Consider the following 21,421-nt stretch of genomic DNA (forward strand, 5'->3'; position numbering starts at 1 on the left):
GATTATAGGTGTGAGCCACAGGTGCCCAGCTACTGTGTGATTTATCAATGCTTGAAATCTAATTTATTTAATTTTGCCTGTCTAGCATAAAAGAGCCTCTTGATATGATTATATCATGGCTTTTCAGATGACTTCCGGCCCTTCATGATTTTTGAAATTCATTCTATCTCTCTGTGTCTGTCTCTCTCTCTCTATCTCTGTATCTCTCTCTCTCCCCTTATTGAAAAATGGGCATTTGAGGGCCAGCCCTGTGGCTCATTTCTGCAACCCCAGGTACTTGGGAGGCAGAGATCAGGAAGATACAGTCCAACACCACCACAGGCCAATCCCTCTCTCAACCAATAAGCTAGTGTGCAGCCCACATCTGTCATCACAGCTCCAAGGGAGATGGAAATGGGATGATTGTGGTCCAGGTTTCTCAAGACAAAACCAGAAGACCCTTTTGGAAAGAAAAGCTAGGGGAAGAGGGGATGCAGGTGCAGCTTAAGTAGAGGGCCTTCCTAGGAAGTGTGGAGCCCTGAGCTCAAATCCCAGTACCCCCCCAAAAAAGAATAGCATTAGAAATGCATAATGAGTTTACTACAGAAATGAGATTCTTCTTCCTTCAGGGTTTACTTTTTTTTTTTTCTTGCTATGTTGGGGTTTGAACTCAGGGCCTCATGCTTGTGAATCCAGCTCTTTACCACTTGAGCCTGGCCCAGGCCTGCTGTTCCTCTGAATGGCAGTAGGGGTCTATTTCTTTGTGAATATTTGCAGGCAATTCCATTCCTTTTGCTTATATTCAGCTAACATTTTGAAAGGGTTTCTTTCTTTCTTTCTTTTCTAAGAAAGAGCATGAGGAACAGACAAATCCTCACATCTTCCATGCCTTGCATGTTGCTCCCTTTCATGCTGAGCCTGGGAGGATAAAAGTCTGCTTTGGCCTTGGCTTGCTGCCGAACTTCTTACTTCTCTTCTAAACTGTGGTTTCCTTGTCACACACAGGGTCTCCTGACTCCCTCAGGGGTACTTTATTTCTTTTTACTTGTGCCTGATAGGCAAGTATTCTACCACTGAGCTACATCTTAACGGGGATCTTTTGATCCCCTGTTCCTGTAACTTGGCATCAAAAGAGAAATGAGAGGAGACTGGTTTGGCTCTCCTTGTTGCAATGTCAGGGTCTGGCCCTTTAAATACTTATTACAATAATATAATTCTGCTGACTCCTCTTGTGGCCACCAGTTACCTATCAGTGGGACCTATCTTGGCCTAGGCCACCTTTCTGCTGTTGTCAGAGGACGTCCCCATGGGTCAGAGTCTGGAATTCCCAGTTGGAAACCCACGTCCACGAGGAGAAAGCGGGAAGAGCCCAGTGAGTTCAGGCAGAAGCAGGTGGCCGCTCTCAGGAACCAGGAGCCAGGTGTCATTCAACGCACTTTCCCCAGGCTGGGCCAGGTCAGCTCCCAGTTGAACCCCGTGCTGGAACAGCTGTGGATGAACTTGTCATTTGCCCTCCTCCTGACCAGGTAAGAATCGGTTCTCCTGTCACTCAGGACTATGACAAGAGCAGTAGCCAATCAGAGCCAAAGAAGCGGCCCAATCAGGAGCGCTAGCGGGGAAAGGCCCGCCCACATGGCGGACGCTTCCTCTCTTGGGCCGCCATTGTTGCGTCACTGAGCTGGCAGTTGTGAGGTGTGGGCTTGCTCAGCTCCTGTCGCTGTGTGACGCTGACCCCAGGAGCAGGAGTGGACAGCAGGACACCCGGCAGGCAGGAATGGTGAGCGTGGACGGGTTTGTGACACGGGCGAGGAGGGGTTGAGAGCGACTGGGCCCCGCGTGAGTCCCGGAGTCTGCGGCAGAGTCGCCGCCGGCGCCGCTCCGCTCGTCGCCTCGGTCCCCGGGCGGGGCGGGGCCGCAGCCGGGACCCCAAGTTCCTGTCCCTTGTCCCCGCCGGAGCCCCCGTCCCTCCGCGCCCGCAGCCCCGCGTCTCCCCTCTGACACAGGTGTGAACCACCTGAGCCTGGCTCCGTGTGTGTTTGTTGTTGATTTGTCAACAGCTGGTATCTGGGTTATTTAGTTTGGCCCGTGTGGCAGACAGCCTCTCTGTGTGAGTCCAGCCTGCCTTACCGATGCTCTGACACTGAGAATTTTTCCTGTGGGGCTCTTCAAATTTTATGCAGTTCATTTTCTCTCTCATTTAAACGTGTGCTTTCAAGGCCGGCACTGTAGGTCATGTCTGTAATCCCAGGTGCTCAGGAGGCACCAAAAGGAAGATGTAGGTCTGAGGCCAGCACAGCGCAAACCCTGGGTCGACCATTCAGCTGAGTGGTGGCACACGTGTCACCCCTGCTCCAAGGGAGGAGCAACTACTGCGGTGATGGCCAGGCCTGCCAGGGCAAAACCAGAAAGTCCTGTTGGGAAATCCTGAAGCATAAGTGGCTGCAGGCCTGGCTTACGTGGTAGAGCACCTGCCTAGCAAGTGTGGGGTCCTGATTGAAGGCCCAGTTCCCTCCCCTCCCAGAAGAAAAGGAATGGGCATTCGAATATTGTGCTGAGGGTACTCCAGAACTGTAGGGCTCAGTTTTTTCTTGCAGTGTTGGCCTTGAACTCAGGGCTTCATGCTTGTAAGGCAGGCCCTTCACCAGTTGCACCCCCGCCGTTCTGTTCCTCTGAAAGGCGGTAGTGGTGTGTTTTCTTTGTGAATTTTCTAGATAATGTTTGCAGGCGGCATGTTCCTCTGGGAGTGTAGTTACTGAAGTCTCCATTCGTGTCACTTATATGCAGCCAGTGTTTTGACAGGGCTGTTTTTTTTCCCCCCCAATGTTAAGAGCTAAGAAAGAGCAAGAGGAAACAGGCAGATCCTCACATCTTCCAGGCTTTGCATGCTCTCCCTTTAACATTGAGCCCAGATGGTTAAAAGTCTGCTTTGGCCTTTGCTTCCTGCAGAACGTCTTAGTTCTGGTCTGCGATGTGTTGTGTCCTTGTCCTGCACAGGGTGTCCTGAGTTCCCCGGTATGTTCCTGGTACTTCATTTCTATTGTGTTTCAACCTGTGCGTGATAGGCAAGTGTTCTACCACTGAGCTAAGGCCTAACAGCAGGGGTTCTTTGAAACACCATCATTTCTAAAGTATGTCTCTCCTTAGCCTCCCGTAATCTGTATTTTAATAGCTGGGTGGGTAGGTTCAGCTTGTACCTCTAGGTCTTTGCCCCATTCTTTTTTATTTCCAAATCCTCTTCCTTCTCTCATCTTTCTTCATTTTGTGCTGGGATACAACTACATTCCAGCACTTTTATTTTTTTATTTAGAGTAAGGTGAGGGTTCCATTTCATTTTCTTCCCTGTGGTTATGACTTTTCCAGTTTTCTGAACCTTTTTAAAAAAATAGATGGCACTTTTCTCATTGAGTGATTTTTATCCTCCTGTCCAAAACTGCTCTGCCATGTTCATTTAGGAATCTGGGCGTGTTGGTCTGTTGTGGCATTTATGTCTCTGTCTCTCTGCCCGCTCCACTGCCTTTTGATTACTGTGCCCTGGTGCAGGTATTTATTTGTGGATATGTGCACCTGCATTCGCAAGGGACATCGGCTGTAATTGTGCTGGTGTCCATCTTTGCTGTCAGCATAAATTTGGCCTCAGATTGACTCTTCCCTTGTCTCTGGTTTCTGGAGCAGATTTAGTAGTGGGGTGGTGTTCATTTTGCTTTAGGTGGTGTTGATTTCAGTCCTCTGAACCAGCTATCTGGGTGCCTTGTTTTGGCTGGGGAGGGGGCTTTTTAGTTCTTGCATCAGTCTTATTAGTTGTGGATCTGCTCAGAGTTTGTATTTGTTTTTCTGAGCTAGGAACAGTTTCTCATCCCTGGTGGTTCTGTACTTGGTTTTTTGTGTGTTGACTTTTTTATTCTTGTGTTAAAAATTGCTTCTGTCACTTTTCTATCTTTCTCCAAGTGCCACAGCACAATACAGTTTGGGTTCTAGGTTGTGGTCAATTTCAACTTTCAGGAAATAGCAAGGCAGCTGTTGATCTCTTTTCCTGCATAGCTGTCAGTTTGCTGTGGCCATCAACACTTGGTACTATCTTATGGGCTCAATTGTGTCGTTTCATAGGTATGAAATGAGATCTACTCGACATTTACTCGTCTCTTCATTACTATGTGCTGGGTCTTTCTTCACATAGTGTGTTTTATTTTCTAATTAATACATTTTGCTTGTTTCCCCATTTTTTTCATTTTTACTCTGTACAGTAATCCTTTCATCATTGTATGTATTGTAGATAATTTCTCTTCTGCTTTGTTGTCTTTACCTACATTAATGTTAATATTTTAAAATTTGTCAATAGTGACCTAGAACTCCAAAATAATGAGAGCAAAGTGGACTGGAGTTACGGCTCAAGCAGTAGAGCACCAGCTTTGCAAGCATGAAGCCCTGAGTTCAAATCCTAGTCCCACTAAATAAAAAATAAAATTTAAATAGGTGTAGTGGTATAAGCCTGTAATCCCAACCAAATGGGAGGCAGAGATGGGAAGATGGCAGTTTGAAACAAGCTTGGACTAAGTAGCAGATCCTATCTGAAAAATAATGAAAAGATCCAGGGGTGTGGTTCAAGTGGTAGAGCACTTACCTACCTTGAGTTCAACCCCCAGGTCTGCCAATGCAAATGAAGAAAAAACTTACATAGGCTCTTTCATCATACTAATGGGGAAACTTAAAAATTTTATTGAGCTATGTCAAAGGAATGAGGAGAGTTACATACCCCTCAGAAGAAGTCAGTGACACCAAGATGTCACCTCTCAAGCATGTGTATAAAATTCCTTAAATCCCTCCAAACTGTATAAAATTTAAATCGTGCTGTTTTGAGGGGTCCCTTCCAAAATCCACTAGGACTGTATTTTTTGTTAAATTGAGTATTGAATCGTAGCAGAAAATATGTCCACAGACTGTAAATGATTGCTTTAGCAGTGAGAGCATTCTGAGTAAACTTTCTTACAGAAGTCGTGGAGGTTGTTACTTTTGGTTTTCTTGTGCTGGTGATTGTACCCAGGGCCTTGCACACATTACAAGAGTGATGTAATTCATGAGCTAGGCACTGAGCCACATGGCCAAGACTAGTGTTTGCTTTAGGGGAATTGATTGCTACTGACCATTGGATGCACTGGGGGGAATGAAATTCTATCTTTGATAATCGTAACAGTTTTTACCTGGAAGGCTGAAATAATGAAGTGGCAATCACATTAATGAGGGGGAGCTCTGTTCATTTGTTTTTACTCAGAATGTGTTTTGTCAATTTTAAGATATATGAATAGGATGTCTTTCCTTGTCACCAAGGAGCACTAGCTGCCATCAGAGCCGTGGGACACACTTTTTCAAAAGACTTAGCCTTGCTGTGAATGTGAGGCAAACTCTAGTTTGCTCCTATTTTTGCCTGTGAGGTGATGTTACGACCATGTGGACATAGCGATGTCGAGGTAGAACACTTCAGCTGTGCAGATTAGCGAAGCTTCCTTGGTAGAGTCCAGCTAGAGGTTCTGTTCTCTGCTGCTGGCAGGTGCCTGTTGCCTGAACTCTGGCACCAGCCTCAGAAGACCCAAGAGCCTAGATCACAGTCCACACCCAAGCCGTCTTGAGAGTGAGTGGTAGCCACACCGAGGGTACCCACCACATGCCAGGGAACACTGACTCCTATCATCTTAACTGTGAAAACTCCTACTTGGCACCATTATACTTTGTGAATTGTCCTTATGTCAGTTAAAATGTCTAACTTCATTTAGTTACACAGCTGGCAAAGGAACACTTCTCTTTCAATCTGAGTGTAGGAGAGCAGTATGTTTAGGTCAACTTCTTGTTAAAGTACAAGCCTAAGAAGGGACAGAGACAGTATCCCTGTTGATGCAATCCTTGGTCACTTGGAAAGTAGAACTTCTATATAACTTTTGAGTGTCCTCACACACCACCTATGTAGGCTACAAATGACAAATAATCCAGGCTCTCTACTCCAGACACAGAAGTGGGAAAAAACTAATTCTCAAAATGATGGTGCCAAAACATTTGTGAGAAACACGTGATGGTGGACAAATGCTTGGTCTTCTGTGATTCTGTTCATCAGATGGAAATGAAGACAGGAAAAAGTCCGTGTAGAAGGTGACACTATAGAAGCTGGGGTGTGTGTGCACCACCTTTATGGAAAGTCACTGTGCAATTGGTGAGAATGTCCTCACTGATCACATCTGTGGCTATATCCCGTGCCTCTTCAGCCATGTGTCAGCAGCTGCTTGTGTGCGGATGGGGACAGCTGGGGCACTGCAGACTGCCCTGCCTGCGGCTTTGTCCATCGTGAGTGTCTATAGAGATACAGTATAGGCCTAGTGCAATTTTACTTAGACATGTGGAAATACAACATGTCTACCTTAAGTCTAAGTTCTTCACTGTAGTAGAAAAGCATATTCTTTCAGCAACCTCTCTGTGCTCAGCACATCAGTTTTCAGTGGTCGAATGCTTCAGTGTGTGTGTGATGTTCAGATGTGAGAATTTGGAACTAGAGGCTCTTCCTTACATTGTGACATGTCTGTGTTGCACACCTTTATGCATGGTCACATTATTGTGCTGTGTATAGAGTGAGTGACGCAATGTGTACTGGCTGCCAGTTTGAGGGAGGGTTTTGGTCGTGTGTGCAGTGTTAGCCCAGGATGGGTGATTCCTGTGGGTGGAGTGACTGCTGAGCAAACCCACTGGGAATTCTCCCCGGGAAACATCACAGTTACCTGGGAGTATCAAGGTCACTTATCTGAGTACAAAAAGAAGTTAGCAGCAGACAGAGCTTAACATTTTGGGTGGCATCCTCACTTAGCGGAGAAGGAGGTATATGTTTATCCTCAACAGGGGAAAATTTCAGTGTCTATGAGGCTAGCTCACAGCATTGTGTTCCAGTGATCCACAAAGTCCACTTTGCTGTCCACAGTGTCAGTTTCATGAGTTTGCATGTTATGGAACATGGTAGAAAAGTAGTAGCTCCAGGTTTCGTTAGGGAACAAAGAAATTCCACTCAGTCCATTTCTTCATTTATGTGTTGTTTTCTTCACACTGTTGATAGACATTCTAACGGTCTCATAATGGTTAGTATCCCTGTCACTTCTTTCTGCCTTTCCCTTCAATTTTTCCTCCCCTCTTACACAGCATGATAGTCAAGGACAGGGATGGGGGTGTAGCACAAGTGCTCACTCTCAGTACCCCAAAAGGAAGGTGACGGGGGCGGGAGGATTAAAAGTCAAGCTCAAGGAGCCCACATCTTGCCCCAGATCACATCCTCATAGTGACGACTCTCTGTGATGTCCCAGTGTCAGCACATGTCTTGGGCTCTGTGATTTGTGTTTTTATGCAGTTTTTCTATTGTGACATCTATTACTCAGGTGTTTCTGTTATTTTTTATTTTTATTTTTTTATTGTAGGACTGAGGGTTGAGCAGCTCAGGGCTTCACGCTCGGGTAGGCAGGTGCTCTACCACTTGAGCCAGGCCTCCAGCTCTGCTAGTCAGCTTTTAATATCACAGTCAGTGTAAGAGGACAGGTGTGAATATGATATTCTGGGTATATGGTAAAAATAAGTCATTTTTTTTTTATTTGTTGATTTCTTTTGGCAGTGCTGGGGTTTTAACTCGGGGCCTCACACTCGGAAGGTAGGTGCTCCACCGTGTGAACCATTCCACCAGCCAACCTGGTTTTTAGAGATGGGAAAGCTACCTCATGAGTGCATGCACATTGTATGTTTGCCATTGTAATTATGCAAGTCGGAAGTGGAGAAATGAGAAAGCCTGCGTGGGATAATGAACTTAAAGTATAAATATCGTTTATTCAGAAAAAAACATGTAATTCCCGTGTGACCAAATTAATCCCCAGTTCAATTACAATAGTAAAATTTTCTTTAACACTATTCAGCAGAGGGCTGGCCATGTGGGTCAAGCGGTAAGAGCACCTGTGTAGCAAGCATGAAGGCCTGAGTTCAGAGCACATACTGCCAAAAAAGAAATTGCCATTGTGGTGGTTGCTGTCTGTAATCTTAGTTACTCAGGTGAAGATCAAGATCACTGTTGAAGGCCATTCTGGATGAACAGTGTGAGAGATTCCATCTCATCCAATAGCTGGGCCCAGTCATCCCAGCTCCATGGGAAACATAAACAGATGGATCACGTTCCAGGCCAGCTTGGGCATGAACACGAGACCCTATCTGAACAGTACCTAAAGAAAAAATAGCTGGAGGTGTGACTCAAGTGGTGGAGCACCTGCCTAGAAAACTGGAGGCTCTGAGTTCAAACCCACGTACTGCCAAAACCAGAATTTACCAATTTTGAACGTTAGCAATTTACCATTAGTTATCTCAGCCTTTCTGTGCATTTTCTGAGATCTTCTTGAGTTTTGCATTCATTTTTTGGGGGTGTGGGTGGGACTGAGGTTTGAACTCAGGTATTCACACTTGCCAATCAGGGTCTTTATTGCTTGAGACACATCTTTCATCCATTTTGCTGTGGTCATTTTAGGGATAGGGTCTCTAGAATTGTTTGCCTGGGACGGCCTCAAATTGTGACCCTCTGGAAATCAACCTCCCGTTAGCTAGGATTACACGTGCGAGCCACTGGTGCCCTAGTGTGCGGTCCTGTTGTGTCTTTCACGTGCCGTCCGTGTAAGACCATGGCAAAGGCAGTATAAAAGTGGTATATGCAAAAATGTTGTAGACCCCACAGTAAAAGTTAATTTCAATTCTCGAGATTCCACGTAAGAAAGAAACTGGTGTGCACAGAAGGGCAACAGTGGCATCTTGCAAATACTATGGAAAGCAGAATACCAAAGGACTGTTGAGAAGGAGAACCTCACTCTGTGAGCCTCTGTCGTGGACAGGACTGCCTGAGCGATGGTGCAGACATATGGGCTTGTTTGCTGGGGACAGCCCATACTGCCTGTGATTCCAGCAGGACTGTTCTTATCAGCACTTCCGTTTGTCACAGGCATTTGAATTTGAGCAATAACTGTCCATGGATGCTATCGATGCAGTGGTCTGGTCTCAGATGTGCTGAGGTAGCAGCGAACGTTGTCTTCCGGAGTCAGAGAAAGTCACAGACAACAGGGTGAGGAAAAGAGCAGAGTTTTATGTAAGCAGGAGGAAAAACTGAGTTTTATATAAGCAGAGAGGGAAAGAGTAGAAAAGCTTCCGTGTACAAGAGAGAGGTCTCAGAAAGGCTGAGCCTATGAGGCTTTGTCTCTAGTGGATTTTATGAGTCTTATTTCCTGGTTGAAGGAGAGCTGGTTGTGTCTCTGTGCACTGCTGCTCCACTTAGGGGATGTTTGTCATCGCCAGCCAATATGTTGCAGGCTGACACTGTGCATTCCCCTTCTTCCCTGCCCAATGGCCCTAAGGTGTCTAGGGCCATTGGGAAGGCTACCTGGCATGGTGGTGCACACCTGTAGTCCCAGCACTAGAGAGGTTGAGACAAGATGATTTCAATTTGCAGGACAGCCCGGGGGACACATCAAAGACCTTGTTTACAAAAGCAATAATAATTTTCTGGATAACTTGGGTGTAAGATGGAGAATTTCTTGGGTGGAATCTCATTGAATCGAATGAAGAGGTCCTTGGAAGCACAGAGAACATTGGAAACAAATTCTTTCATAGTCCATTTAAATGAAAATATAAACACAGTGGGGTCACATGCAGATGAATATGTAGGCCACAGTGACCTGGTGGGTTGTGTTCTCTCTTCCTGCTGTGCACCCAGAGGTGACCAAGGATGGGTTATGGAACATGGTTTATTCTTTTACCCTGTGTCTGTCACGGAGTTTTACTTGGTTTCCCTCTTGAGTTTTGAGACTTACTACTACCATACGTGTAGCGTTAGGTTCTGCAGAAAGGGTTTGGTGTGCTGTATTTCTTTCTTGCACATATGGTGTGTCATGCTGTGCTCACATGGGTCACTCCCTCATTTCACCAGGTAGTTTTGTTTTGTTGCTTCAACTATCTCTCTCTCTCTCTCTCTCTCTCTCTCTCTCTCTCTCTCTCTCTCTCTCTTTCTCTCTCTGTGTACATGCTTGATGATGCTAATGCATAACAGATTTTTATTACAGAATGGGAAAAAGCTCTTGTGTGGGTAATGGGTAAAATCAAAATTTGTATGGAAAGTATGAAAGTGTATGTATTTATCATCTTACCATTCACAAGTCTGTTTATCAAGTGAGTTGCCCACACTTGCAATGATTTATTTTTGTCTTATTAAACAGCATTTCTATATGCTGTGTCTTCCTTGTATTGGTTACCTCTGTCATTGTGCATGTTTCATAGGTGGTTTTACATCTTATATGAAACATAACTCCCTTTCCTCCTTATCTTCTTATGTTTGGGCCATATAAATGGTGGTGGTCTTTTAATTTCAAATCCACTTATTTATAAGTAAAAGTTGTGACAAAATAACAAGAATAAGTATAAAAATGAAAACACAGTTGTGACAAAATGTGTATGTAAAGCCAAGTGGTAGTGGCTCATGCCTGTAATCACTCAGGAGGGAGACATCAAGAGAACTGTGATTTGTAGCCAGCCTGGGAAAATAGTGTGTGAGACCCTAGCTCCAAAATACCCAACACAAGAAAAAGCGTTGGTGGAATGACTCAAGTGGTACAGCACCTGCCTAGCAAGCATGAGACCTGAGTCAAACCCCACTGTGAAAAAGCTGTGTTAAATATTATCAGACAAGCTCATTAGAAGATCATTGTCCAGTGTGTATTTTGAGTCGATCAGTTGGGCTCTCTCTATTGAACATGTCAGAAACCTGCAAGCCTTTGAGAGTTAAACAAGAAGCACATTACTCACAGAAACTTTGAAACACTGAGCCCTCTTGTCAGGACGGTGACGTCCACTCCTATGTAGATACAATATATGTACTGGCAAGGGTTGAGCGTTGTCCTCAGGCATTCATGAGAATTCCTCTCAGGATGGCTGCTGTTAATGCTCTCTGCTCAAAGTAGGACCTTGTCATGAGAGGTGCTGCAGACCAGTGCACAGAGGTTGGGGTGATCCTGCTGTGCTGTTGCTTCACCACACAGTTCTAATGTAGTATCAGAATTGCTGTGAGACACGGTGTGAGTTTGGATGAAGGGTGAGAGTGTGGTGAGCAGACATGGAGTGAACCTTTAAGGAAAAGCACATTACGTAAACTGCTTATGAATTCAATATAGATTTCTAGTGCTGTGACTCATTCTTCCTCCTGGAAATTTGTGGGATATTTTAGCAGTTGGTGACCTTTGAGGATGTAGCTGCGAACTTCACCGTGGAGGAGCAGGCCTTGCTGGATCCTTCACGGAAGAATCTCTACAGAGATGTGATGCGGGAAACCTTGAGGAACCTGGGTGCTCTAGGTAAGGGTGACAGAGTTCCTTTAATGAGTCCATGAAAGAACCAGTGGTTTGTGGACATCTGTGCTGCTCCATGGTTTGGAAAGTAGAAAAGGGAAAATTTGGTTATGCGTGATGTCCCAAGCCTGTACTCCTAGCTACTTGGGAGGTAGAGATCAGGAGGATTGCAGTTTGAGATTGCCCTCAGCAAGAAGTTTTCCAGACCCCATATCTACCACTGAATGGATACCCCGGTGAGCTCCTGACATCCTAGGTATGAGGGGAAGCATAAATAGAAGGATCACCATCCCGTCACACATAGTCAAAAACAACGAACAAAAAGTGCTGACAGAGTGAATCAAGTAGTAGAGCTCCCATCTACCATGCCCAAATCCCCGAGTTTAACGACCATTGCACCAGGAAAAAAAGATAAAGAAAAACACCCAAAAATGAATAAGAAAGAAAATTTGGTGAGTGTACCCAGAAGCATGGCCTCATTATATAATGGTAAACTGCCTAAAATCTGATAGATCTTTAGTAGTGATCTTTTTTCTGTCACCATTTTAGGGAAAAAAGAGAAAGACAAAAGCATTGGCGGTGATTATCAAAGCTGCAGGAGAAAGCTAAGGTTTTTTCCACTCAACAAATTAAGCAGTGTGCCTGTAGTATACTGTAGTAATGCCAAGAAATTTTAAAAGGGAACCAATGATTAAAAAATCCACCTTCAAATTGACTTAATCTCAGAAAATTTCCTTTCGCACTACATACAGGTTAAACATGAACTATAGAAAGATACAAAGCCTAAACTGTTCAACTAGTGAACAGTGGCAACATGCAACAAGCTGTTGGTTCAGTGTACACAAATTTTGTTACATTCACAAAATTGTGGAGGTTTGACTTTACTTCACAGTTTGCATATAAACTATGTACAATACAAAAGTGAATTTTGCAGCTGGGCACCAGGGCTCAAGCCTGTAATCTTACTATCTGGGAGCTAAAGATAGGAGGAGTGCTTTCTCAGGTCAGCCTGGACAAAATTTGTGTGACCCCCACCTCTCAACCCGAGGCTCCACAAGTGGCTCACATATGCATCCGTGGGAATCACATAGAGGAGTGTTGCAGTCCAGGCTGGTGGGCATAAAGATAGACAGTATCTCAGCTGTGTGCCTGCAGCTCATGCCTGTAATCCCAGCTACTCAGGAGGCAGAGATCAGTAGGATCGCAGTTTGAAGCCAGCCCAGGCAAATCGTTCATGAGACCCTATCTTTAAAAACCCATCACAAAAAAGGGGCTGATAGAGTGGCTCAATGTGTAGACCGAGTTCAAGCTCCAGTGCTGCAAAACAAGAAAAAAAAAAAAAAGAAACGAGAAGAGTATTTCAAAAATAATCAACTCCAGTGGAACAACTTTCTTGAAAGTTCAGAGACCTGATTTCAAACTCCAGTATTACCCCATACAACCTCTAAAAAATAACCAGTGCCGAAACAGGTGGCTTTGTGGCTCTCGTGGTAGAGCGCCTTCCTAGCAAGCACAAATCCCTGCGTTCGGCACCCCAGTACTGCCAAAAAGAATGTAATTTTCTGTTTTGGGTGTCGTTGCAATATTTTAGACATGCAAATCTTTTTCAAAATACACAATTCTTCTAGTCCCATGAGTTGAACAGATTCTACAGGGAACAGGAAAACTCCTGCAGTAAAACTGGAAAGCCCTGTGTGGAGAGAAGTCCTCGGTGGTCCATCTTCATATGTGGTTGTCACAGTTCAGACTGGACACGAATCATCAGAGAGTGAGGAATAGATAGAGAATCCTTACGAGTGTAAGGAGTGCGGGAAAGCCTCTCTGAGCATGTAAGGACTCACAGTGCTGAGAAACTCCAATTGTAAACAATGTGGAGAAGCTTTCAGTAGACCTAGCTATGCTCAGATACACACAGATCTTCATCCTAGTGAAAAAGCGTGCATGTGTAAGCAACGTGGGAAACACTTCATAGATCTCACTGACTTTCATAGACATGGTAACACACCCTGGAGGAGGACCTTTCAAGTGTAAGAGATGCAGTAAGGCCTTTAGTTGGGCTGGTGCCCTTCACAGACACGAACGAAGTCACACAGGAGAGAAACCCTGTGAATGCAAGGGATGTGGAAAAGCCTTTGTGCATCACAGTTTATGCTGATACCATAAAAGATTCACACTGGACAGAAACCCCAGGAATGTAGGCAATGTGGGAAAGCCTGTCCGAGTACATTAGAGAATTCATACTGGACAGAACCCTATGAGTGCATAGTGTGGGAAAGCCTTTGTGTATCAGTACACTTCCATATCAAAAATCGATTCACACTTGACAAACCCTGTGAATGCAAGCAATGTGGAAGAATCATCAGTTCATTAGATTACCTACAAATGCATGAACGAACTCTCACTACAGAGAAAGCATAGGTAACAAGCAATGCGGGAATCCCTTCATTGATCCAAAAACCTTTTGACATGTCTGAGCTCACACTGGAGACAAACCCTATGTATGTAACACGTGCTAGAACCTTCATTTCTTCCACTTGCTGTAGGAAACATGTAGTTATTCACACTGGGGAGAATGCCTAACTTTTGTATATGGAGCAGTTAACTATCAGGACCTTACTAGCAATCATGAGAATGCACTGTAACGGGACTCACATCATGTAATGTGTGGGGATGCCTGCACGCATCTTCTTTCACATCCCAGCTACACAGGACATACTATGTCAGGAAGCCTTTTTTTAAAAACCAATTTTTAAAAATTATATTCCTATATGCATACAATGTTTGGGTCATTTCTCCCCCTTTCCCCCAGCCCCCTCCCTTACCCCATCCCCCGTTCCCTCCCTTGTTCCCCCAACCTCTCGCTACCAGGCAGAAACTATTTTGCCCTTATCCCTACTTTTGTTGAAGAGAGAGTATAAGCAATAATAGGAAGGACCAAGGGTTTTTGCTAGTTGAGATAAGGATAGCTCTACAGGGAGTTGACTCGCATTGATTTCCTGTGCATGTGTGTTACCTTCTAGGTTAATTCTTCTTGATCTAACCTTTTCTCTAGTTCCTGGTTCCCTTCTCCTATTGGCCTCAGTTGCTTTAAGTATCTGCTTTAGTTTCTCTGCATTGAGGGCAACAAACGCTATCTAGTTTTTTGGGTGTTTTACCTATCCTCATACCTTCCTTGTGTGCTCTGGCTTTGTCATGTGATCAAAGTCCAGTCCCATTGTTGTGTTTGCCCTTGATCTAATGTCCACATACGAGAGAGAACATACGATTTTTGATCTTTTGGGCCAGGCTAACCTCACTCAGAATGATATTCTCCAGTTCTATCCATTTACCTGCGAATGATAACATTTCGTTCTTCTTCATGGCTGCATAAAACTCCATTGTGTATAGATACCACATTTTCTTAATCCATTCGTCAGTAGTGGGGCATCTTGGCTGTTTCCATAACTTGGCTATTGTGAATAGTGCTGCAGTAAACATGGGTATGCAGGTGCCTCTGGAGTAACCTGTGTCACAGTCTTTTGGGTATATCCCCAAGAGTGGTATTGCTGGATCACATGGTAGATCAATGTTTAGATTTTTAAGAAGCCTCCAAATTTTTTTCCAGAGTGGTTGTACTAGTTTACATTCCCACCAACAGTGTAAGAGGGTTCCTTTTTCCCCCGCATCCTCGCCAACACCTGCTGATGGTGGTGTTGCTAATGATGACTGTTCTACCTTGTGAGGTGGAACCTTGGTGTGGTTTTAATTTGCATTTCCTTTATTGCTAGCGATGGTGAGCATTTTTCATGTGTTTTTTGGCCATTTGAATTTCTTCTGTTGAGAAAGTTCTGTTTAGTTCACTTTTCACTTGCCCATTTCTTCATTGGTTCATTAATTTTGGGAGAATTTAGTTTTTTGAGTTCCCTGTATATTCTGCTTATCAGTCCTTTGTCTGATGTGTAGCTGGCAAATATTTTCTCCCACTCTGTGGGTGGTCTCTTCAGTTTTACAGATCATGTCTTTTGTTGAGCAGAAGCTTTTTAGTTTTATGAAGTCCCATTTATCTATGCTATCTCTTAGTTGTTAAGCTGCTGGGGTTCCATTGAGAAAATTCTTGCCGATACCTATTAATTCCAAGGTATTTCCTACCCTTTCCTGTACGAACGTTAGAGTTTGGGGTCCGATATTAAGATCCTCGTTCCCTTTTGAGTCAATATTGGTATAGGGTGATATACATGGATCTAGTTTCAGTTTTTTTGCAGCCTGCTAACCAGTTTTCCCAGCAGTTTTTGTTGAAGAGGCTGTCTTTTCTCCATCATCTATTTTTAGCACCTTTGTCAAAGATAAGTCAAAATGAGGTGGGTGTAATGTGTCGGTTCATATGCGGGTCCTCTGTTCTGTTCCACTGGTCTTCATGTCTGTTTTTGTGCCAGTACCATGCTGTTTTTATTGTTATTGCTTTGTAATATAGTTTGAAGTCAGGTATTGTGATACCTCCTGCATTGTTCTTTTGACTGAGTATTACCTTGGCTATTCGTGGCCTCTTGTGTTTCCATATAAATTTCATGGTAGATTTTTCAATCTCTTTAATGAATGTCATTGGAATTTTGATGGGAATTGCATGAAACATGTAGATTACTTTTGGGAGTATAGACATTTTTACTATGTTGATTCTACCAATCTATGAGCATGGGAGATCTCTCCACTTTCTATAGTCTTCCTCTGTCTCTTTGTTCAGAAGTGTATAGTTCTCCTTGTAGAGGTCTTTCACATCCTTTGTTAAGTTTACACCTAGGTATTTGATTTTTTTGAGGCTATTGTAAATGGAATTGTTTTCATGTATTCTTTTTCAGTTTGTTCATTATTAGTGTATAGAAATGCTGATTTTTCTATGTTGATTTTATATCCTGCTACCTTGCTATAGCTATTGATGGTGTCTAGGAGCTTTTGAGTAGACTTTTTTGGGTCTTTAAGGTATATCATCGTATCATCTGCATGTAGGGATATTTTGACAGTTTCTTTACCTATTTGTATTCCTTTTATTCCTTCTTCTTGCATAATTGCTCTGGCTAGGAATTCCAGTACTATGTTGAATAGGAGTGGAGATAGTGGGCATCCTTGACTAGTTCCTGATTTTAGAGGGAATGGTTTCAGTTTTTCTCCGTTAAGTATAATGCTGGCTGTAGGTTTGTCATATATAGCTTTTATAATGTTGAGGAACTTTCCTTCTATTCCTAGTTTTCTTAGAGCTTTTATCATGAAATGGTGTTGGATCTTATCAAAGGCTTTCTCTGCATCTATTGAGATGATCAAGTGGTTTTTGTCTTTGCTTCTGTTAATGTGGTTTATTGCGTTTATTGATTTTTTTATGTTGAACCACCCCTGCATTCCTGGGATGAAGCCTACTTGGTCGTGGTGAATAATCTTTTTGATGTGTTGTTGGATTCGGTTTGCCATTATTTTGTTGAGGATTTTTGCATCAATGTTCATTAAGGAGATTGGCCTATAGTTCTCCTTTTTTATAGGTGTCTGTGCCTGGTTTTGGGATAAGTGTAATACTGGCTTCATAAAATGTGTTTGGCAGTTTTCCTTCCCTTTCTATTTCGTGGAACAGTTTAAGGCGGGTTGGCATCAGTTCTTCTTTAAAGTCTGATAGAATTCAGCAGAGAATCCATCAGGTCCTGGACTTTTCTTTTTGGGGAGACTCTTGATTGCTGCTTGAATTTCATTTTGTGTTATAGATCTATTCAGGTGATTAGTATCCTCTTGGTTCAGTTTTGGATGATCATAAGTATCTAGAAATCTGTCCATTTCTTTAAGATTTTCAAATTTATTTGAATATAGGTTCTCAAAGTTGTCTCTGATGATTTCCTGGACTTCCATGGTGTTTGTTGTTCTGTCCCCTTTTGCATTCCTGATTTTACTAATTTGGGTTTTTTTCTCTCCTCATTTTAGTCAGGTTTGCCAGGGGTCTGTCAATCTTGTTTATTTTTTCAGAGAACCAGCTTTTTGTTTCATTAATTCTTTGTATGGTTTATTTATTTATTTATTTATTGGTTTCTATTTCATTGATTTCAGCTCGTATTTTTATTATTTCTCTCCTTTTATTTGTTTTGGGATTTGCTTATTCTTGTTTTTCTAGGAGTTTGAGATATATCATTAGGTCATTGATTTGAGATCTTTCAGGGTTTTTAATATATGCACACATGGCTATAAACTTTCTTCTCAGGACTGCCTTTGCTGTGTCCCATAGGTTCCGGTAGGTTGTGTTTTCATTTTCATTGAATTCCAAGAATTTTGAATTTCCTCTTTTATCTCATCAATGACCCATTGTTCATTGAGCAACGAGTTATTCAATTTCCAGCCGTTTGCATGTTGTTTTGATTTATTTTTGTTGTTGAGGTCTAGTTTTACTGCATTGTGATCGGATAGAATGCATGGTATAATTTCTGTTTTCTTATATTTGCTGAGGCTTGCTTTTTGCCCTAGGATATGATCTGTTTTGGAGAAGGTTCCATGGGCTGCTGAGAAGAATGTATATTGTGTAGAGGTTGAATGGAATGTTCTGTAGACATCAACTAGGTCCATTTGATCTATGGTATATTTTAGAACTAGGATTTCTTTATGGATTTTTTGTTTGGATGACCTAGCTATTGATGATAATGAGGTGTTAAAGTCTCCCACGACCACTGTGTTGGAATTAATATGTGCTTTTAGGTCCTTCAGGGTATGTTTGATGAAATTGGTTGTGTTGACTTGGGCACATATAGGTTGATAATTGTTATTTCCTTTTGCTCTGTTTCCCCTTTTATTAGTATGGAATGTCCTTCTTTATCTCATTTCATCAATGTCGGTTTGAAGTCTACTTTGTCAGAGGTAAGTATTGCTACTCCTGCCTGTTTTCGTGGGCCATTGGCTTGGTAAATCTTCTTCCAGCCTTTCATCCTAAGCCTATGCTTATTTCTATCAGTGAGATGGGTCTCCTGTAAGCAACAAATTGTGGGGTCTTCTTTTTTAATCCAGTTCGTCAAACAGTGCCTTTTGATGGGGGAATTAAGTCCATTAACATTAAGTGTTAGTACTGATAGGTATGTGGTGATTTCTGTCATTTAGCTGTCTTAGTTGTTTGAAGGTTTGATTGTGTGTACCTAAGTTGAGGTTACTCTCTACTTTCTTGCTTTTTCTTTTCCTGTAGTTCGGTACTGCCTGCCCTTGCATGGTTATGTTGGGTTTCATCTTCTGTGTGCAGAGTCCCTTGCAGAATCTTTTGAAGTGGTGGCTTTGTGGTCACATATTGTTTTAGTTTCTGCTTATCATGGAAGGCTTTTATTGCTCCGTGTATTTTGAATGATAGTTTTGCTGGGTAGAGTATCCTGGGGTTGAAGTTATTTTCATTCAGTGTCCAGAAGACCTCACCCCAAGCTCTTCTTGCTTTTAATATTTCTGTTGAGAAGTCTGCTGTTATTTTTATGGGTTTACCTTTGTGTGTTATTTTTTTTTCTCTCTTACTGCCTTCAATATTGTTTCTCGAGTCTCTGTACTTGTTTTAATGATAATATGCTGTGGGGTAGTTCTGTTTTGGTCAGGTCTGTTTGGTATTCTGGAATCCTCTTGCACAGTATGGGCATAGATTTCTCTAGATTTGGGAAATGTTCTGTTATTATTTTGTTGAATATATTATGCATTCCCTTTGCTTGCACCTCTTCTCCTTCTTCAATGCCCATGATTCTCAGGTTTGGTCTTTTGATGGAGTTGGTGAGTTCTTGCATTTTCTTTTCACAGGTCTTGAGTTGTTTAACTAATAGTTCTTTGGTTTTTCCTTTAATTACCATTTCATCTTCGAGTTCTGAGATTCTTTGTTCTCCTTATTGTATTCTGCTGGATTGTCCTTCCATTTTGTTTTGCATTTCTGTTTTGTTCTTTTTTTCTGAGGTTTTCCATATCCCGAGTCACTTCCTCTTTAATGTTGGCTATTATCAGTCTGAGTTCGTTTATCTCTTTATTAATCGTGTTCTTTGTTTCACTGTGGTGTTTATACAGTGCTGTATAGTTTCTTTTGTTTGTTCTTGTGCTTTCTCAAATTCTCTAGTTTTGTTGTCTTGGAATTTCTTGAGTGTCTCCTGTACATTTTGGTTGACCATATCCAGTATCATCTCTATAAAATTCTCATGAATTCTTGCAGGATTTCTTCTTTCAGATTATTCTTGTGGGCTTCATTGGGTTCTTTGGCATAGTTTATCTTCGTTTTGTTGGAGTCTGGATCTGAGTATCTGATTTCTTCATTTCCCTCTGGTTCCTGTACTAATTTATTGCTGGGGGGGGGAACTGGTTTCCCTGTTTTTTCAGTCTTCCCATCATTGCCCTTGGTATTGTTACTGTCCCTGTACTGTGCGCAATTAAGTATTTTCTAGGTTGTAATAGTAACAATGGTGATATCTAGAATGGAAGGGTGAGAGGAGAGGGAAAGCAAATGAGGTAAAGAAAAAGGGAAAAGCAAACAAACAAACAAGTAAAAACAAAACATACAATAAAAAAAAGACCAGTGTCAAAGAAATAAACAGGGAGAGATAGTGTACTAATTAACAGTAAGGCAAACAGGCCTTAGACAGGGAGAGCATTAAAACAAAAATCTCCAAGTTCAAATGCAATAAAGTTTCAGTCTTAATAATTTTGGTGTTGGTCCCTCAGCCTGCAATCCTGGAGATGGAGTCTCATAAGTAGTTCTGTCGTTGTCTCATCAAAGGGGAAAAAAACCCCCAAAACCAAACGAAACAAACAAAAACACAACAAAATATCCCAAGTTCAAATGCAGTGCAGTTTCAGTAAGACTTTCAGCATGAGGTTGTAGTTCAGTTGTTTCATCTGAGGAAGAGAAAAGGAAAAAAGGAAAACAAAGGGTCCGGAGACAGGTCTGTGAATGGCTATCTGAGGCTGTGGCTTGCCTGCCCACTGCTGTCAGCCTGCTGTTGCTGGAGGCTTTATTTATGCAGATCTCAGGAGTGAGCTGAACACTCACCTAGCCTCACAGGCTTTGTTTACTCAGAGTTCTCCTGGGCCCAACTGCCAGTGTTACGAGTTTTCCCCTCTCCAAGCCCTCTAGGGGAGGTGGTGCTCTGCTCGCCTTCTCCGGCCAGCGTGTTTATTTACAGTTCACCTGGGAAGTGTCCCTTCCCCCCTGTCCAGTGGGGCTTTCCTCACACAGCCACTTTTACAAGCTTTCCTGCTCCAAGGTTGCTGGGTGGGTGCCGCTGCTCCTGCCTTCTCTGGCCGACTTGTTTATTTACAGTTCTGTGAGGGATTGCCCCTCCCCGCCTTTGGCGCTCAGAGCACCCCGCCCTTTTTGCTACGTGTCTTTTTGTTGTTGTTGTTTATTCCGTTTGGTTTTTTTCTTTTTTCCCTGGGTGGGGGTCAGTCTGTCCAGGGGGCTATGCTGATCTGACCCGGGGTTGTCTGTGGGAGTACCGTGTGCCACTTAGCTCACCTGGTGGTCTGCTTCTCTTGAGCTGGTAGGAGGTGGCATCTGGCAGTGCAGGAGCCCTCCTGGTTTCTCCGTTTACCATGGAGTGGGGATGTTATGCGCGGGCTGGGGGTGTCGAGGAGTTGGGGTTTTGCCTCTTTGTGGTGGTTTTTCCTGCAAGGTGTATCTCCAGCATCTCTCCACGATTTTACTTTAGGAATCACGCTTTCTGCTTCCTCCCTCTAGTCACCATCTTGGAATCGGAATTTCTCAGCACATGTCTTGGTCAGCAGGTCGTGTCTGGCCAGGCTTCTCCGCCTTCAGAGCATCTTCCTTCCCAGGAGGTCTTCAAGGCTGCTCACCCGGAAGCCTTGATTGCAGATGTACGAAACTCTCCTGATGGCACATACATAAGATGCACCCTGCACCCAAAGCTGTGAGTGTGGAAAAGTCACGGAAGTAGTCAGTGTTAACATAGTTTCAGAGTCCTGTGAAAATTCCTCATGCACTAGAATCCTACAAATGTTAGTAATGTCACAAGTTTGATGCAAAGTAATTTGCTAGAATGCTCCCAGAAAACCCACACCTGAATAAAATATTCTAGAAGTTTTAAATGTGTTGCCTT

General features: G+C 43.1%; 1 protein-coding gene and 2 long non-coding RNA genes across 5 annotated transcripts in view; 2 read left to right on the forward strand and 1 right to left on the reverse strand.

Moving 5' to 3' along the window:
• Positions 1 to 21,421, forward strand: part of LOC109689049 (uncharacterized) — a 595,734-nt gene that overhangs the window by 389,761 nt on the left and 184,552 nt on the right. The window lies entirely within an intron of this gene.
• LOC141416319 (uncharacterized) overlaps positions 1 to 21,421 on the reverse strand; it is a 38,226-nt gene that overhangs the window by 15,483 nt on the left and 1,322 nt on the right. The gene's annotated exons all lie outside the window — the stretch shown is intronic.
• LOC141416310 (uncharacterized) lies at positions 1,597 to 21,410 on the forward strand. The gene is made up of 3 exons (XR_012441074.1): positions 1,597 to 1,756; positions 11,240 to 11,366; positions 21,043 to 21,410. It is a non-coding gene; the product is annotated as an uncharacterized lncRNA (long non-coding RNA).

Source organism: Castor canadensis, chromosome 14, assembly GCF_047511655.1.
Source record: "Castor canadensis chromosome 14, mCasCan1.hap1v2, whole genome shotgun sequence".
Classification (NCBI taxonomy): Eukaryota; Metazoa; Chordata; class Mammalia; order Rodentia; family Castoridae; genus Castor; species Castor canadensis.